Here is a 17,996-nt window from a genome sequence, read left to right on the forward strand (position 1 = left end):
TTAACACTCACATCAATAAACAAAGAACCCAGCAAATTGACCAACTTCTAGCATCCATAAAACTAAAAGAAAAAATCAATAAAAAAACCAAACCCCTCAATGCACAAATCACTAACCTCAGACAGAAATAAACTCCGATCCCTTCTACTGTACAAGATCTTAACCTTCAAAAATCGAAAGCACAATTCTACTCCCTAGGCAATAAGGCAAATTCACCATTAACAAAACTAATTAAACATAGACATCTCAAATCCAAAATACCCTCAATTACACACCCAACCACCCATAAGTCTCTCACAAACCCGCATGACATAGCCAACGCCTTCGCAACATATTACCAAACACTATATAATATTAAAGATGACACAAATACATCCCAACCAACAATGATTTCCATTCAAAAATTTCTAAATACCACAAATCTCCCTCAACTTACCCCATTACAACTCACTTCTATCTCTACCCCTATCTCTCCCGCAGAAATAGCCAAAAACATAAAAACTTTACCTCTGAATAAATCTCCAGGAAATTATGGCTTTACTAATGAATTCTACAAAATATTTGCCCCCGATCTCACACCACATCTCTCCGTTCTTTTCAACCATGCCGCTTCTACAGGTGAATTCCCCAATGAAATGCTAAATCCATAACCACCACCATTTCAAAACCAGGCAAAGACCCCCAACTTTTCTAGAACTACAGACCAATCTCCCTATTAAACACGGACATAAAACTCTATGCAAAAATTATAGCACAAAGACTACTCCTCTACCTCCCCACATTAATCCACCCGGACCAAGTAGGATTTATTCCTGGCCACCAAACACCGAACGCAACCAGAAGACTCATTTCCCTCATCCACAACTTAGAAACCACTAAACAACCCTCTCTACTCCTATCCTTGGATGCCGAAAAAGCATTTGACCGAATACATTGGCAATTTATGCAGCTAACACTCCAAAAATTCAGAATTACAGACTGGATGCTCTCTGCAATCCGTTCTCTATACTCCAATCCTTCCACTAGAGTATTAACAAATGGTACACTCTCGCATACCTTTAAAATTTCCAACGGTACCAGACAAGGCTGCCCCCTATCCCCCATAATATTTACATTACTCATCGAACCCTTAGCTTCAAAACTCAGAGACGACCCCACCTTTACAGGAATTACACACCTTAAGACTGAACACAAAATTAGTCTTTTTGCAGATGACATCATGCTTATGATAAATAACCCTCACAAATCGCTTCCATCAATTCGGGAACATCTCCGTAGTTATTCGGAAATTTCATATTACAAGCTGAATGAACCCAAATCTTCTATTCTAAACCTTCATACACCTACTAAAACTCAAACAATATTAACCAAACATTTCCCCTTTACTTGGGAACATCAAAGCATTCCTTATCTAGGAATCAACCTTACTACCACAACAGATCAGCTTTACACGTCAAACCACAAACTATTGCTCGAATCCATCCCACGAGAACTTAGTCTCCGTACTTCTACACTCTCAAAATTGGGAAGAGTAGCAACCCTAAAAATGAACATATTACCCAAAATCCTTTATATATTCTGCACACTCCCCATCCCCATTCCTAATACCTTCTTTACCAAATTACAGGCGATACTCACTAAATTTCTCTGGAATGCAAAAAACCCAGATGTACCACAAACCTATTAATACGCCCCACGTTCAGAGGAGAAGCAGGTCTCCCACACTTAAAATCATACTATAATGCCACTTTACTGGACCAACTTTACTACTGGTGGCACCCAACTAAGGAAAAAGCATGGTCCACCATGGAAATGCCCCCAAATACCCAACTTGCTCCACATCACCTACTGTTCCTTCCACAATCTCCTCAATCCAAAAGTTATCTCAAACATCCATGCATCCAAGCCACCGTACAAGCCTGGTATGACTTCCTCACCCCTAACCTTGACAGAAGCCAAACAAATACTCCAATTACAACTCTACATCTCATCACCCCATCCTTACCTATACCGCAATGGGAAGATCGAGGCATATCTTTTATAAAAGACCTCTCTACAACCCAAAATTTGGATCCCTTCCCGACTCTTCAAGAAAAATGTAACCTTCCCAATAAAGAGCATTTTACATACCTGAGAATAGCTCACTCCTTACAAAAGGCAAACATCCCTCACTCTTTGAAAATTCCCTCCATAGCATACCAATTCTTAAACAAAACACAATACCCGAAAAAGGGGATCTCAATCTTTTATACATATATAACCAATACACAATTCTCCCTACAGACTTCCTCCCTATCCAACTGGGAGAAACTACTCTCCCAATCAATACTACTGCACATATGGGAAAAGACCTTCACCATCACCCATAAAGCATCTCGATGTAGCTCTCACTGGGAATCATACCTGAAAGTTTTGCACCAATGGTACCTAACCCCAAACTCTCTTTATACTACCCTCAACGTCCATCCACTTGCTGGAGACAATGTGGAGAAACAGGATCAATCCTCCATATACTATGGACATGTAGATCCCTCAGATCCTGTTGGAATAGTGTTATCTGACTGCTCTCAACAATTGCAGACACCCCAATAACACCAGACCTGGTCCTGGCTCTCCTCCACTTAGGTATCGACAAATTCCCTAAGGACTCCCGCACTATTATGATTCATACACTAGCAGCTGCTAAGACCAACCTTACCAAACTATGGAACTCCACCGCCATTCCCTCCCTTTCTTCTCTTATATCAGACCTTAACTTTCAATGTGATATGGGAAGAAAAACAGCCCTCAATAATTTTTACCACCACAAATTCAAACACCAGTGGTCTCGATGCCTAGTAAACCCAAAATGCATTTTTAAAGATTGATAAACCTATAACACTTAGACTCTTGACCCTTGACTGGTGCATCCCCCCCTTCCCCCTCTTTTTCACCCAGCCCTCTCCTCTTATCCATGTTCCTTCTCTCTTCTATATAAGGATCATCAACCCAATACAGTTCTCGCCTAACCGAGCATACCTCTGAAATAAAGAGGGGAGGGGAAGGCACCGTTAGAGAGGGAGAGATTGAAGATGTGAGTGAGGGAGCATAGGATGGAAGAGGGTGACCGTAGTAGTTGTGAGTTGACAGGATCCAGGGGGCAGGTAGTGATACGGGCTTCTGAGAAAACCTTAGTGACCTCTTCTGTAGTAGCGAGGTCAGAAGAGGAAAGTGGTGAGGGAGGTTTAGTATAAGGTATGCTAAGTGGGATGGATGTCTGTGCAGTGGAGATGCCCCTACGAATTGCATCAATCTTGTTTTTGAAATGATTTGAAATCTCATAAGCAGTGAATGAGGTGCTAGGTGGAGGTTGAGCTGCTTGTACTGGGTGGAGGTGGAGAAAGTAGAGAGTTAAAAGTGTAGGAGAGACGACGAGGACTGGATGACAAGCTATTAATAAGAGTGACAAAGTAGGCTTGTTTGGAGGAATGGAGGGAGGAATTATATGTGAAGAAAGCAGATTTATATCGGGTGAATGCTTGTTGAGATTTTGGTTTTACGCCACAATCGCTCCAGCGCATGACTTTGTCGCTTAAGATTTCTGGTGTGGTCAGTCTGCCAAGGTTGTAATGGTCGGGGCCTGATGCTTCATGTTGTTAGAGGAGCAAATGAGTGTAATGCGGATGATAGTGAACTGTTGTAGACAGCAGTGGCCAGGGCAGGGCAGGACAGGGGAGAGATTCTGTCATAGAGTTGGTCAGTTGCAGAGTGGAAAGGAGCCGGGTTCAAGTTGTGAAGGTTTCTGCGGGTAATTGTTTGCTGCTTGGAGGGATAGGTGTTTGAAGACGAGGAGACTGTGAAGGTGATGAGATTGTGATCAGAGAGGAAAGGGGGTGTTTGTGAGGTTGTAGGGAGTGCAAAGATGGGAGAAAACAAGGTCTAATGTATTCCCATCAGAGTGAGTGGAGGACGGTATACATTGTGTTCAGGACATTTACTACAAATGACATTTTTCTCTCTTTCTTCTTTTTTGAATCTTTATGAAACAAAGACATAGATATTCCAATCCCCCTAAATATCCCCCCATCCCCCGCCTCTAACTAAAGTCATAAAATCCGTTAGTATAGACTGATGAGGTGAGAAGGTGACACCTCTCCACAATGAGGAGAATGTTCTGCCCCTGAAGGGGTTAATCTGGGTGTAACGGAGAAAAGGCAGGACAGAACACACAGAGGATGACAGACGCACAAAGCTTTATTGAGACAAACAGACGGCAGTCCTTCAATACGGGGGGTGGCAGAGAGGGTGGATTTGCCACTAAATGGTAACGAGGGGGCCCCACCCACTTATAGTCTATGAAGAGAGCCAAGGGGATGTCTCTGTAACAGGGGTAGTCCGACACAGGAGGGGGTGCGAGGGGTCACCACCGCAACAGTTCAGGTAACACAGTGGGGAAACAGGTACTCACGGATCCAACAGGGTGCCTGGTCTCCCAGGGGTAGAAGCAGAACGCAGGTACCTGTGGAGTCCGGACCAGGCGGGTGGCCTCTGGCTCTGGCAGATGGGCTGTGGTAGTCTCTCCCCCTTCTGTGGGGCCTCTGGCAAAAAGCATGCAGGCTGGGATAGTCTCTCCCCCTCTTCTGTGGAGCCTCTGGAAATCGCAGGCAGGCTTTATCTGGTTATCTCTTCCCTCCTGTGGGGTCTCTGTGAGGCTGGGGAGTAGACTTACAGAGTCTAGGCACAAAGGTCTCAACGGAGCTTGAGATCCTTTGATGACTGCACAATGGAATGAAAACGGAGCTCCCAACATCAGCCTCTTAAACTGCTGCAGGATGCTCCCCGGTCGCCTTGGCAACCCGGGAGGGGGGGGGGGGGAGGGAATACTAGACCTCAGGGAGAATCAGGCTGGTGACAGGGACATCCTGGGAGCAGGGATGATGTCTGCATAGATGAAAAGCAAGTTGGGAGGTGTGCAGAGAGCTCCCAGCCAGCGTGCCGGGAGGGAGGGGGGCCCAGAGTAATTTGATTAGGCCATTGAATTAGGTGACACAGGGGACAATTGGAACAATACAGAGCAGTACGCTGAGGGCATGTGATACAAGGCAGTAATAAGAGGATTAATAATTGGCAGGCTCCCATACCGTGACACTCCTCCCCCCTCCTTTTCACAAGTGCCGATAAGGGGAAGGCACTTGTGGGGTCTTGTTGCCGAGAAAGGCCATCTGCATTTTGGTGCTGGCTTCCCCTCCTGTATCGAATGGTGAAGTTGTAGGGCTGGAGAGCCAGGCTCCACCTAAGCAGGCGCCCATTGTCCACGGACACCCGATTCAGCCATGTGAGGGGGTTGTGGTCAGTGACGATGGTGACCTCCCGGCCGTACAGGTAGGGCTGTAGCTTCTTCAGGGCCCAGACTATGGCCAGACACTCCTTCTCCACGGTAGCATAGGCAACTTCCCGGTCAAGTAGTTTGCGGCTGAGGAAGGCAACGGGGTGTTTCTCCCCAGCCTCGTTGACTTGGCCGAGGGCAGCCCCTAGGCCATAGGTGGAGGCGTCTGCATGAGGAAGCGTCTGTTGTGGTCAGGGGCGGCCAGGACGAGGTTGCTCGCCAGGACGGATCTGAGGTCATGGAAGGCGGATTCACAGGCCAAGGTCCAGGTCACCATCCGGGGACTGTTCTTCCGAGTCAGGTCGGTCAGGGGCTGGGCCATGGAGCTGAAATTAGGTACAAATTTATGGTAATAGCCAGCAGTGCCGAGGAATGCCATCACTTGCTTCTTGTTCTGGGAAGTGGGCCAGTCATAAATGGCCTGAACCTTGGCTGGCTCAGGTTTCAGTGTCCCCCCCACTCGGTGCCCGAGGTACTGTACCTCCGCCATTCCCAACTGGCACTTGTCTGGTCTCACTGTCAGCCCAGCCCTGCAGATGCGGTCTAGGATGGCCCCCACGTGGGCCAGGTGCTCCTCCCACGTGTCACTAAAGATAGCTATGTCATCTAGGTAAGCGCACGCAAACTCTTGGCATCCCTCCACTAGCTGGTCCATGACCCGTTGAAAGGTGGCGGGGGCGTTTTTCATGCCGAAGGGCATGACGAGGAATTCATACAGGCCGAATGGGGTAATGAAGACGGAGCGCTCAATGCCCTCTTTTGTGAGGGTGATTAGCCAATAGCCCTTGCTGAGGTCTAGGGTGCTAACGTAGCGGGCCCCGGCCAGACGGTCCAGCAGGTCATCTATGCAGGGCATGGGGTAGGCGTCACTGACAGTGTAGTCATTCAGCCTCCGGTAATCCACGCAAAAGCGGGTGGTCCCATCCTTCTTTGGCACGAGCACCACCGGGGAGGCCCAAAGACTGCAGGAGGGTCAGATGATACCCAGCTGGAGCATCTCGGAGAGTTCTGCCCGGATGGCCGTCTTCACGGATTCGGGGACTCAGTATGGGGCCTTCTGGATGGGTTTCTGACTGTGGGTCTCCACGTGGTGGAGGGCTAACCCGATGCGGCCTGGGGTGGCCGAGAAGGTGACGGCCCGGTCCGCTATCACGACCGGAATCTGAACCGTCTGGTGGGGGGTTCAGCCGAGCCCCGTGGGAATCTGATCTAGGGGAGTGGTGACCTTGGTGGCTTGCAGGAGATCGGGCAGGGCTCCCTCGTCTGCTCTGCCCATGGAGGCGGGGCAGACAGCAAGCACAGGCAGAGCCCGGTCATGGTACTCTTTCAACATGTTGATGTGGACCGTGCGCTGTTGGCAGTTGCAGGCGTCGAGACCAAAGACGTAACTAGTCTCGTCTATCTTGCGGAGGACCTTGTAGGGTCCTTCCCAGATGGGCTGGAGACGATCTTGAGCACCTGCTGCCCTTCAGTGAACTCGCGGCCATGTGCCTTGCAGTTGTACCAGACCTTCTGACGTGTCTGGGCTGCCTGGAGGTGGCTGTGGGCCATGGTCGCCAGGCAGGTCAGCCTTTCCTATAGCTCGAGAACGTAGGGAACGACGGGGGTATCCGTGTCCTCTATCTGCCCTTCCCAATGTTCCCGGAGCAGGGATAGGGGACCACGGACCTTCCGCCCGTACAGGAGTTTGAAGGGGGAGAACCCCATTGACTCTTGCGGTACCTCCCGATATGCAAACAGCAGGTGTGGAAGGAGCTTCTCCCAGTCCGCCTCCCCATCAACGAAGGACCTCAGCATGCTCTTCAGTGTGCTATTGAAGCGCTCGCAGAGGCCATTGGTTTGGGGGTGATAGGGAGTGGTCCAGATCACCTGTACCCCGCACGTGCGCCAGAGGGATTGGACCACCTTGGAAATGAACTGGTTACACTGGTCCGTCAGGATCTCACTGGGGAAACCCACTAGGGAGAAAACGGTGACTAGGGCCTCGGCTACTTTGGGGGCAGAGATGCTGGACAGGGGGACAGCCTCGGGGTAGCGGGTGGCGTAATCCACTACCGTGAGGATGTACCGCTTGCCGGCCTTACTGGGGCCAGGGGCACCAGGATGTCTACAGCTACCCACTGAAAGGGCTCATCAATGATGGGTAAGGGGCGGAGCGGGGCCTTGGGGTGGTCCCCTGGGCGTCCCCTCCTCTGACAGATGTCACAGGTCTGACAGAAGTGGGCTACGTCCTGGGTGATCACCATAAAAAATGTAGGGCTCTGAGGAAGAGGCAAGTCCTCGAAACGCGTCAGCCTTTTGGATGTCTACACTCCCTATTACGGACTGTTACTCAGTGCGGTGTTGACCCAGCTGTTCTTTATGATGTCCCTTGACTATATTGTCGTTTGTGAGTACAACACCTACTTTATTTATTATTAAACATTTTTTATGGTAATGCACTAGGCCTGTGCGCCCTCTGTTTTGTCTTTCCTTATTCAGTATATTTGGATTTCCCCGGTCCATTTGAGGGCAGCAAGGTGTGCATGTTCCAGGACATTCTTAATGTGGTTGTAGCCTGCATCGAGTCCATCCCCAAGCGCAGGAGCATTTGTGTTTGCTGGTTCTACGTCCTGGGTGATACCTGGCCAGTAGAAGGCTTGGGTTAGCCGAAGCCCCGTTTTCCTCTTGCCCAGGTGGCCAGCTACTGGTATGTCATGGGCTATCTAGAGTAGTGGGAACCAGAACCGTCTGGGCACTATCAGTTGTGTGGGGCTAGTGGAGGGTTGACCCGGGCGGCTTGGGCCTGCTGTGCGGTACAGCAACCCCTGCTCCCACCAAAGCTGGCCCCCATCTCCCTCCTGCCGCCCTGCGCGCGGCCTGGGTCCTAAACTTAGCCAAGGTGGGGTCTGTGGCGGTCTCCCGCTTAAAGGTCTCCCGATCCCAGGTCAGGGGAAGGTCTGAGTCAGGTAGGGGTTCACTCACCGAGTCCATGCTGGGGAAAGGTCCCGTAGTGGCTTTGTCTGTAGGAGGACCTCGACCTGCTTGGCACCGGGTCTCCGCCCCGACGTACTGGCATCGTAGCTCCCCTAGGTCATTGCCGAGTAGGACATCCGCCGGGAGGCCGCCCATGACGCCGATCTGGCACTGTTTCTCCCCGAACCCATAGTCGCACGGATGCCCTGGGGATGTGATGTCTGTCTCCTCCCTCCAGCTCGATGGCGAATCCAGGGCCGGGTTGGATGGCTTCCAGCCGGCTCACTCGGGGATTAGCAATGGTCAGGAAGGCCCCCGTATCCCGAAAACCGGTGGCGGGTTGCCCGTCTACCCACACGGCCTGCAGGTGGTGTTGTTTCTGGGTGGAGTATGTAGCCCCCAGGGGGTGGACACTGTAAACCCACCAGGGTTGGTTGGCATTTGGGGGGCTCATCCATTCGCTGGGAGGCGGGGGCAGTGGTTCTTCTGCGGGATGGAGATCCAGGTACTGAACCGGACGGGTAAAGTGCCGGCTACGAGAGGTGGGGCAGTTGGCTTGGAGGTTCCCTGGCTGGTTGCATCTGTAGCAGCGGCGCTCCATGGGGGGCCCTGCGAACCGGGCTCTGAGGGGTGGCCCTGCGGGATTGGCAGTGGTAGGTGGGGGGCCCATTTTGGCAGAGGTGGTGGGGGGCGGGGCCCTTGATGGCTCAGGGGCCCGCCGTTTCCAGTGTGGCTTGATGGCCAGGATCTCATCAGCCAGGGCAGCGGCCTTTGCAAGGGTGGTAGGGGCTCTCTTACCCATCCGTGCACCTCCGCCGGGCATTGGTTTTAGAATTGCTCCTTCAGAAATGCTTGGATGATTTCTTCTGTGGTGCGGGCCTGTTCCCCCTCTAGCCACCTCCGACAGGACTTCGACATCTTGTGCGCATACATCCTATAGGACGGTTCCGCATGGCAGGGAAGGTCACGGAAGCGCACCCGGTGCACTTCTGGGGTCACCGCATAATATTCCAACACAGTCTGTTTGACCCGGGCGTAATCCATCCACATAGTCCAGAGTGCGGTAGGCCGCAGCTGCACCCCCTTCTAGCAGACCCACGAGGTGCGATATCCAAGCCATGCTTGGCACCTCCATGAGCTGGCACTGCTGCTCAAAGTCCTGAAAGAACCCCTCTACATCCCCAGCGGCTTTGTTGAAGGGTTTAAAGTCCTTGAGGCTGACCCGGGGAGGGGGGTATCCCGCAGCCCTGGGGCTGGACGGGCAGCTTAGGTCACGGCGGCACCCTTGGCTCTCTCTTTCATGCGCCCTCCGGATAGCCTCTCGCTTGTCCTCTGCTGCAGCGTCTGACCACAGGAGGGCCATCTCTTCCTCCACCCGAGTAAGCTAGGGGCTCTTGGGCCCTGGATCCTTGCGTGCTGGGGAGGCTGGGGTTGATCTACTTTTTACTGGGGCAAACTGGGGGGGTCCGCCTCCTTAATGGTGGTGATCAGATCCTCTTTGGCTAGGCCCCTCCAGGAAAGGGCCAGCTCCTCAGCCCTCTCCTGCAGACATGCCACAGTCCACTTCCTGTATTCGCTGGGCCGGGCCTGTTCCCGCTTTCGCTGTCTGCCATCTCCTCAGTGTCCTGATCCCACCGCTGCCAACCAGTATGTAATTATTATTATTATTATACAGTATTTATAAAGCGCCAATAGTTCACTCAGCGCTGTACATTACAAAGGGGGACAGAACATGTGACAGAACAATACCAATACAATGCAAAACATGAGGGGATCGAGGGCCCTGCTCTTTCGAGCTTACAATCTAGGAGGGAGGGGATGGTGGTACAGGAGGAGATAGCTGTGGGGGATGGAGTGGTAGGAAGAGTGGAGGAGGTCAGCAAGTTAGCAGGGGGTGAGGTAGGCTTCCCTGAAGAGATGGGTTTTCAGGGTGCGCCTAAAGGAGAGGAGAGTAGGTGATAATCTGATGGGTTGGGGCAGGGAGTTCCAGAGGATGGGTGACACCCTGGAGAAGTCCTGGAGGCGGGCATGGGAGGAGGAGACCAGGGAACTAGAGAGAAGGAGGTCTTGTGAGGAGCGGAGTGTGCGTGTTGGGCGGTACTTGGATATTAGGTCAGTGATGTAGTTCGGGGCAGTATGGTGGACAGCTTTGTACGTCAGTGTTAGGATTTTAAATTTGATCCGTTGCGCAATCGGAAGCCAGTGGAGGGATTGGCAGAGGGGGGTGGCGGAAATGGAGCGGAGAAAAGGCAGGACAGAACACACAGAGTGGATGACAGATGCACAAAGCTTTATTGAGATAAACAGATGGCAGTCCTTCAATACGGGGGTGTGGCAGAGAGGGTGGATTTGCCACTAAATGGTAACGAGAGGTCCCCACCCACTTATAGTCCACTAGGAGAGCCAAGTGGGTGTCTCTGTAACAGGGGTAGTCCGACACAGGAGGGGGGGTGCGAGGGGTTACCACCGCAACAGTTCAGGTAACACAGTGGGGAAGCAGGTACTCACAGATCCAACAGGGTGCCTGGTCTCCCAGGGGTAGAAACAGAACGCAGGTACCTGTGGAGTCCGGACCAGGCGGGTGGCCTCTGGCTCTGGCAGATGGGCTGTGGTAGGCTCTCCCCCTTCTGTGGGGCTTCTGTCAAAAAGCAGGCAGGCTGGGATAGTCTCTCCCCCTTCTGTGGGGCCTCTCGCAATCGCAGGCAGGCTTTCTCTGGTTGTCTCTTCCCTCCTGTGGGGTCTCTGTGAGGCTGGGGAGTAGACTTGCAGAGTCTAGGCACAAAGGTCTCGCCGGAGCTTGAGATCCTTTGATGACTGCACAACAGAATGAAAACGGAGCTCCCAACATCAGCCTCTTAAACTGCTGCAGGATGCTCCCCGGTCGCCTTGGCAACCCGGGAGGGAAGGGAATACTAGACCTCAGGGAGAATCAGGCTGGTGACAGGGACATCCTGGGAGCAGGGATGGTGTCTGCATAGATGAAAAGCAAGTTGGGAGATGTGCAGAGAGCTCCCAGCCAACTGGCTGGGAGGGAGAGGGCCCAGAGTAATTCGATTAGGCCATTGAATTAGGCCATTTGGCCTAGTGACACGGGACAATTGGAACAATACAGAGCAGGACGCTGAGGGCATGTGATACAAGGCATTAATAAGAGGATTAATAATTGGCAGGCTCCCATACCGTGACACTGGGTTCCTACACTATATATGTGTGTATCATCATCTGCTGGAGATAAAAGACATCACAGTGACTATGGAAGAAGAGGACGGATGTGACTATGGAGGAAGAGGACGGACGTGACTATGGAGGAAGAGGACGGACGTGACTATGAAGGAAGAGGACAGACATGACAGGGGGTTACTGGGTGTAAATAGGAAATAACATCTTCTTACCTCCTCTGCTGCATCTTCCAGCAACGTCTCAAATATGCTTTCTGTCTGTACCTGACATCACTTCCTGTCTATACCTGACATCACTTCCTGTCTGTCTTCCATAGAGACTTCCTGTCTGGGTAGAAGTGAGATCCCCACCTTGTGGAGCTCAGAGGAACTGCACCCCCGAGAAGCGTCTGGTAGTGTGACCCCGGCCTTGTGCTGGGTGTGTATGGACTGTAGATCCTTATAGAGGGGTCACCTCCACTCCCACCAAGGGGGACAGAAATATATGACTGCCTAGTCCAGCCTTTCTCAGCCAGGATTCCTCCGAAGGTTTCTAGGGGCTCCTTCAGCAATGAACAATTCCTGTCTCTTAGTAACAAATGGCATCAATGATCTGTAAAATCCATTTCTTGGAATACATCACAGGACACGAAGCATCTTTATAAATCCTTCCTAACACTGTTATGCCCACCTACAGGTGATCGGACATTGGCAAACAATAGACAGGACGTCCCCTTGTAGAGCAGATCTCCCACATAGGAAAGGTTTGCAGCAAGCCATAGCCCATAACAGGAGGGGACGGATCTCTGGGATTCCTGAGGGACTCCAAGAAATGGATTTTACAGGTAAACCACAAAATGTCATTTTCTTTGTCGCACATCACAGGACACAGAACATCTTTTACATTCCTTACTAACAGGGATGTCCCACCTAGAACATGAGGGAAGGACAACAAGCCAACAGGTCCCAAAAACAACCAGAAATAGGAAAGAACCTCATGCAGCAGCCTGCAAAAACCAATGTGTCCAAAGGGAAGTGTCCTTAGTGACTCTAACATCCACCTGGTAACATCATAAAGAGTGCACCGAAGACCAGGTAGAGGCTTCACCAACATGATACACTGAAGGTAGGTAGTGTCATCCCTTATAAAGGGGAACTTGTCCTTTCATACTGGAAACTGGAGCAACAAGCCGACAAATTCAGGGAATAAACAGACATGGAAGCTGCGGGATCCTTCTATTCGGTCCTCAGGAGCCACAAAGAGAAATCCTGTTGCCAAATTGCGGCTGTCAACTACAGGTAACCTGATAGGACAAATACTAAACGTGATAAAAACCTATTCCCCCAGTTACTGAGCCTGAGGACAAAGGGAGGTAATACACTGTCCCGGCTGAGATAAGGGTAAAGGAAGGTAATACGCTGTCCCGGGTGAGATAAGGATAAAGGAAGGTAATACGCTGTCCCGGCTGAGATGAGGGTAAAGGAAGGTAATACGCTGTCCCGGCTGAGATGAGGGTAAAGGAAGGTAATACGCTGTCCCGGCTGAGATGAGGGCAAAGGAAGGTAAAACGCTGTCCCGGCTGAGATGAGGGTAAAGGAAGGTAATACGCTGTCCCGGCTGAGATGAGGGTAAAGGAAGGTAATACGCTGTCCCGGCTGAGATGAGGGTAAAGGAAGGTAATACGCTGTCCTGGCTGAGATGAGGGTAAAGGGAGGTAATACGCTGTCCCGACTGAGATGAGGGTAAAGGGAGGTAATACGCTGTCCTGGCTGAGATGAGGGTAAAGGAAGGTAATACGCTGTCCTGGCTGAGGGTAATGGAAGGTAATACGCTGTCCCGGCTGAGATGAGGGTAAAGGGAGGTAATACGCTGTCCCGGCTGAGATGAGGGTAAAGGGAGGTAATACGCTGTCCCGGCTGAGATGAGGGTAAAGGGAGGTAATACGCTGTCCCGGCTGAGATGAGGGTAAGGGAAGGTAATACGCTGTCCCGGCTGAGATGAGGGTAAAGGGAGGTAATACGCTGTCCCGGCTGAGATGAGGGTAAAGGAAGGTAATACGCTGTCCCGGCTGAGATGAGGGTAAAGGAAGGTAATACGCTGTCCCGGCTGAGATGAGGGCAAAGGAAGGTAAAACGCTGTCCCGGCTGAGATGAGGGTAAAGGAAGGTAATACGCTGTCCCGGCTGAGATGAGGGTAAAGGAAGGTAATACGCTGTCCCGGCTGAGATGAGGGTAAAGGAAGGTAATACGCTGTCCTGGCTGAGATGAGGGTAAAGGGAGGTAATACGCTATCCCGACTGAGATGAGGGTAAAGGGAGGTAATACGCTGTCCTGGCTGAGATGAGGGTAAAGGAAGGTAATACGCTGTCCTGGCTGAGGGTAAAGGAAGGTAATACGCTGTCCCGGCTGAGATGAGGGTAAAGGGAGGTAATACGCTGTCCCGGCTGAGATGAGGGTAAAGGGAGGTAATACGCTGTTCCGGCTGAGATGAGGGTAAAGGGAGGTAATACGCTGTCCCGGCTGAGATGAGGGTAAGGGAAGGTAATACGCTGTCCCGGCTGAGATGAGGGTAAAGGGAGGTAATACGCTGTCCCGGCTGAGATGAGGGCAAAGGAAGGTAATACGCTGTCCCGGCTGAGATGAGGGCAAAGGAAGGTAATACGCTGTCCCGGCTGAGATGAGGGTAAAGGAAGGTAATACACTGTCCTGGCTGAGATGAGGGTAAAGGAAGGTAATACACTGTCCTGGCTGAGATGAGGGTAAAGGAAGGTAATACGCTGTCCCGGCTGAGATGAGGGTAAAGGAAGGTAATACTCTGTCCCGGCTGAGATGAGGGTAAAGGGAGGTAATACGCTGTCCTGGCTGAGATGAGGGTAAAGGAAGGTAATACGCCGTCCCGGCTGAGATGAGGGTAATGGAAGGTAATACGCTGTCCCGGCTGAGATGAGGGTAAAGGAAGGTAATACGCTGTCCTGGCTGAGATGAGGGTAAAGGAAGGTAATACGCTGTCCTGGCTGAGATGAAAAGGTACAAACCCCTTTAGGTTACAAAACAAAAAAAGCTAAGGTAAAAAAAGCCATCTTTGTCAATGAACAAAGGGAACAAAAGGAAGGTCCTGAATGGGCTCAAACAAAGAATTCTGTAAAAACAGAAAGAGATCCCATAGAAACAATGACAGGCTGACCGGAGGAACAACATACATGACATCTAGTACCAACGCATGCAACTAGAAAGTGTAATGCAATCAGCCCCTGAAAGAAGAGACTGTCAAGGCTGAAATCTGACTCTTGATTATACACAAGGCCAGGCACACATTCACCCCCCACCCCAAGAAGGAAACCAAGACACGGACCAAAACAAGGAGGAAACCTCTCAGGTTAACAAAACACAAAATATAATTGTAAGGACCTGCGAGAAGTCTCCCTAATTTAGAATTCCTAGCCTTCAAAAGATCAGAAACAACAAAAGGCCAAGACACTTTGGTCTCTCAAAGCCTTTTTGGCTGCAATAGTCAATCCAGTATGCCCACTGACACCATAAGACTGGAAATATCAGGCTTTGTAACAGCAGGGCTTGACTATCTGGAGATCCAAGGACTTGTGTAGAATCAAAGAAAAAAACATGAAGATTGAAGTAAGGAGGGGGACAGTTCCAAAATTCTAAGGCCTGGTTCACACTGCAATGAACAGCTGCCGGAGGTCTTTATCGCTCAGCCATTGGGCTGGGTACATTTCCCTTGCCGTACCATCTCGTAGCCTGGTGTACCGGTTCCTCAATTTACTGGACCATCCTATGTGGACTTTCTGTGTGGTATTACATTGCTACCCAGAGGACTATTTTGTTTTGTTATGTCTTGTTATCCCTACTCTGCCCTCATGTTCCCCAATAAACACCCACATGTTGGGTTTTGTGTGATATACCTCCATTTGCTTTCTCTCTGCACTCCTAGTTCATCACAAACTGGTTGGCAGCAGTGGGATGAGAGCACTGAAGATGGATGACAAGAATCTGCACATCATGGATAGATGTCCCAGCCTACAAAAAAAGTCTGGAGAGTTGGGTCTCAGCTACAAGGGACTTACTAAAGAACAGTTGGTCCAGACACTGGAGGAAGCTGGCCAACAGGAGTTGAGCACCGACATGGGTCAGGCACCACCCTGGGAGGATGTACCAGAGCTACCCAGGAAAGCCAATAAGAGCCCAGGGGTTATCTGGTGCTAGAGATGGCCATTCTGGGGGAGGGTGTCATGACAGAAAGGAAACTTGCAGTCACTGAAAAAGACACAAAACAGACAGAGTGGGATGCTTCAAAGGACAGAACAGCTGCCTTTAACAGATGATCCAGTTCTCCTACAGCAGGCCCCCGGGCCTACTATAGAAAGATTCTGCTTTGGCTGTGGACAAACCGGCACTACCAGGCCAACTGCCCTGCTAAGAAAAATACTCTTGGGCCCACCTCTCCCAAGCCGGTGCACTATGTGGATATGTACAAAGCTTCTGAGGAAATGCCATTCCAAACCAAGCCCTCTGATGACCCTTGGACTGCCCACACTATGGATGGGAACAACCTAGGCATCACCAGGCTAGATGCCAGAGGAACGTCCACCCTCCCCAGACTTAAAACACTTGCACTGATCCCAGTGTAGCGCTGGTGCCAGAAGGAAAGAGTCTTTCACCATATCAAAGTGAATGGATGCTTCCAACAACAATCGGTGCCCTTCTAGGAGTCTATGGAGTCTTGCCCCAAGCAGTTACAGAAGCTCTGCATAGACATAGATGTACAAAAAGTCATTGGTTTCTGTGATACAGGTGCTTTCCTGACCATCATTGATCCCTGTGTGGTGAATTTCTTCTGTTGGGGTAACGGCAGGACATTCTGCTGACATTCTCCTGGGAGTGTGACCCAGATCCACTCTCTAGGAGTAGAGCACAAATCTGGGACAGGCGTGATGCAAGATGCAAATTCATCAAGAATCTACCCAGTTAACTATGTAAAGGTTCAGGTCAATCCCACCAACACCCCAAGGTTTAGGGGAGGACCTCTTGGTTTGGAAAACAGGTGGAGACATACAGGAAGAGCACCCCAGACTTGATGCTGTAGATGGAGACAGCGGGGTCACATGCAGGCTATCTGTCCCAAGAGTTGTAGGGAGATGTCCAACTTTACAGCTCCAGTTTGCTGTAGAGATACTGTTAGTGGATCAAATTATCTTCCCAGCACTTCAAGTGTGTCCGTCAGTCAACCATTTCCATACCCCAAAGTGATGTCCTGCTGGAAAGAGCTTTAATAACCATGTGGCCCTCAGATGAAAAGCCATCCCATGGATACTTTTGTAGTTTTGCTGATGAACTGGGACATGTACCTTGCAGAGACATGTTGAGGCATCTTGCTGGTACATGTTTGGAAGGGGCAGGGGTTGTAGTGGAGGGCAGAAATATCATTTTTTTGTGTGTTGTTTGTTGAAGCACAGACAGCATTGTGTCCTGTAGCTGGATAAAGCCAGATGTGCCGGCAGCAGGTTTGGATGCTTAAGGTTTGGCTGAATTCAAAGGACAATATAATAACCCTATGCTGGCAGAAAAGGTCAGATGTTCCTGAGTTTACTTCTGTGATGGACACACAGGACTGAGGGCTGCATGTCTTCCTAGAAAGAGGTTACCTGGTGCACAGAGTTGTTGAGATGCTCTTCTGGCAACTTCTGTCTGTGTGGTTCGGATGCTGGGGCCAGGACACACAGCCTTCTGAGGACCCGTGATGTGCATATGAAAAACCTCTGCCCACCAGACCTCCTGTTCCTTGCCACACTGCCTGGACTTCCTACGTTGGAGCCACTGTTGACTGATGAGTCTATGAACCAGTGCTTTGTCTATTGCTGCTCATCCCTCATTGTGCCTTGACTGCGGTCTTGGACTCTGAACAAAGTACTTGCTGGATCCAATTGCTGCACAGTGTGCCAGCCTGTACCCTTGATGTGCCATACCATGCTGCCCTGGTCTCTGCCCTGTGCTTGAATCACCCCACTTGTCTGCCCAGTTCCCTGTCCTCTGCTGACTTAGCTCCTTGTCAGCCCAGATCCCTGTCCTGTGCTGGACTCAACCACTTGTCTGCCCAGATACCTGCCCTGTCTGCTGGATTTTACCCTTGCTACATCCTGCCCTGGTCTGCCTGGATCCCTGCCTTGTGTAATGGACTTACCCACCGCTATGCTGTACTCTGGTCTATCCGGATCCCTGCCCTGTGGACTGGGTACATTCCCCTTGGGCTGGTGGCCTGGTGTACCGGTTCTCCATTTTGCTTGGCCATCCTACATGGACTATCTATGTGGTATTACATTGCTACCTGGTGGACTATTTTCTTGTGCTTTGTCTTGTTAAACGTACTGTGCCCTCACATTCCCCAATACACCCCCATATGTTGGGTTTTGTGTGATCTGCTCTGTGTGCTCTCTGCAACGAACATCGAACCTAATGCAAGTCTATGGGACTTAAACTTGCAAATTCAAAAGTGCCCATTTTGA

The sequence above is a fragment of the Staurois parvus genome, unplaced genomic scaffold (genome assembly GCF_062004578.1).
Source record: "Staurois parvus isolate SC_StPar_1 unplaced genomic scaffold, SC_StPar_1.0 ptg001222l, whole genome shotgun sequence".
Lineage (NCBI taxonomy): Eukaryota > Metazoa > Chordata > Amphibia > Anura > Ranidae > Staurois > Staurois parvus.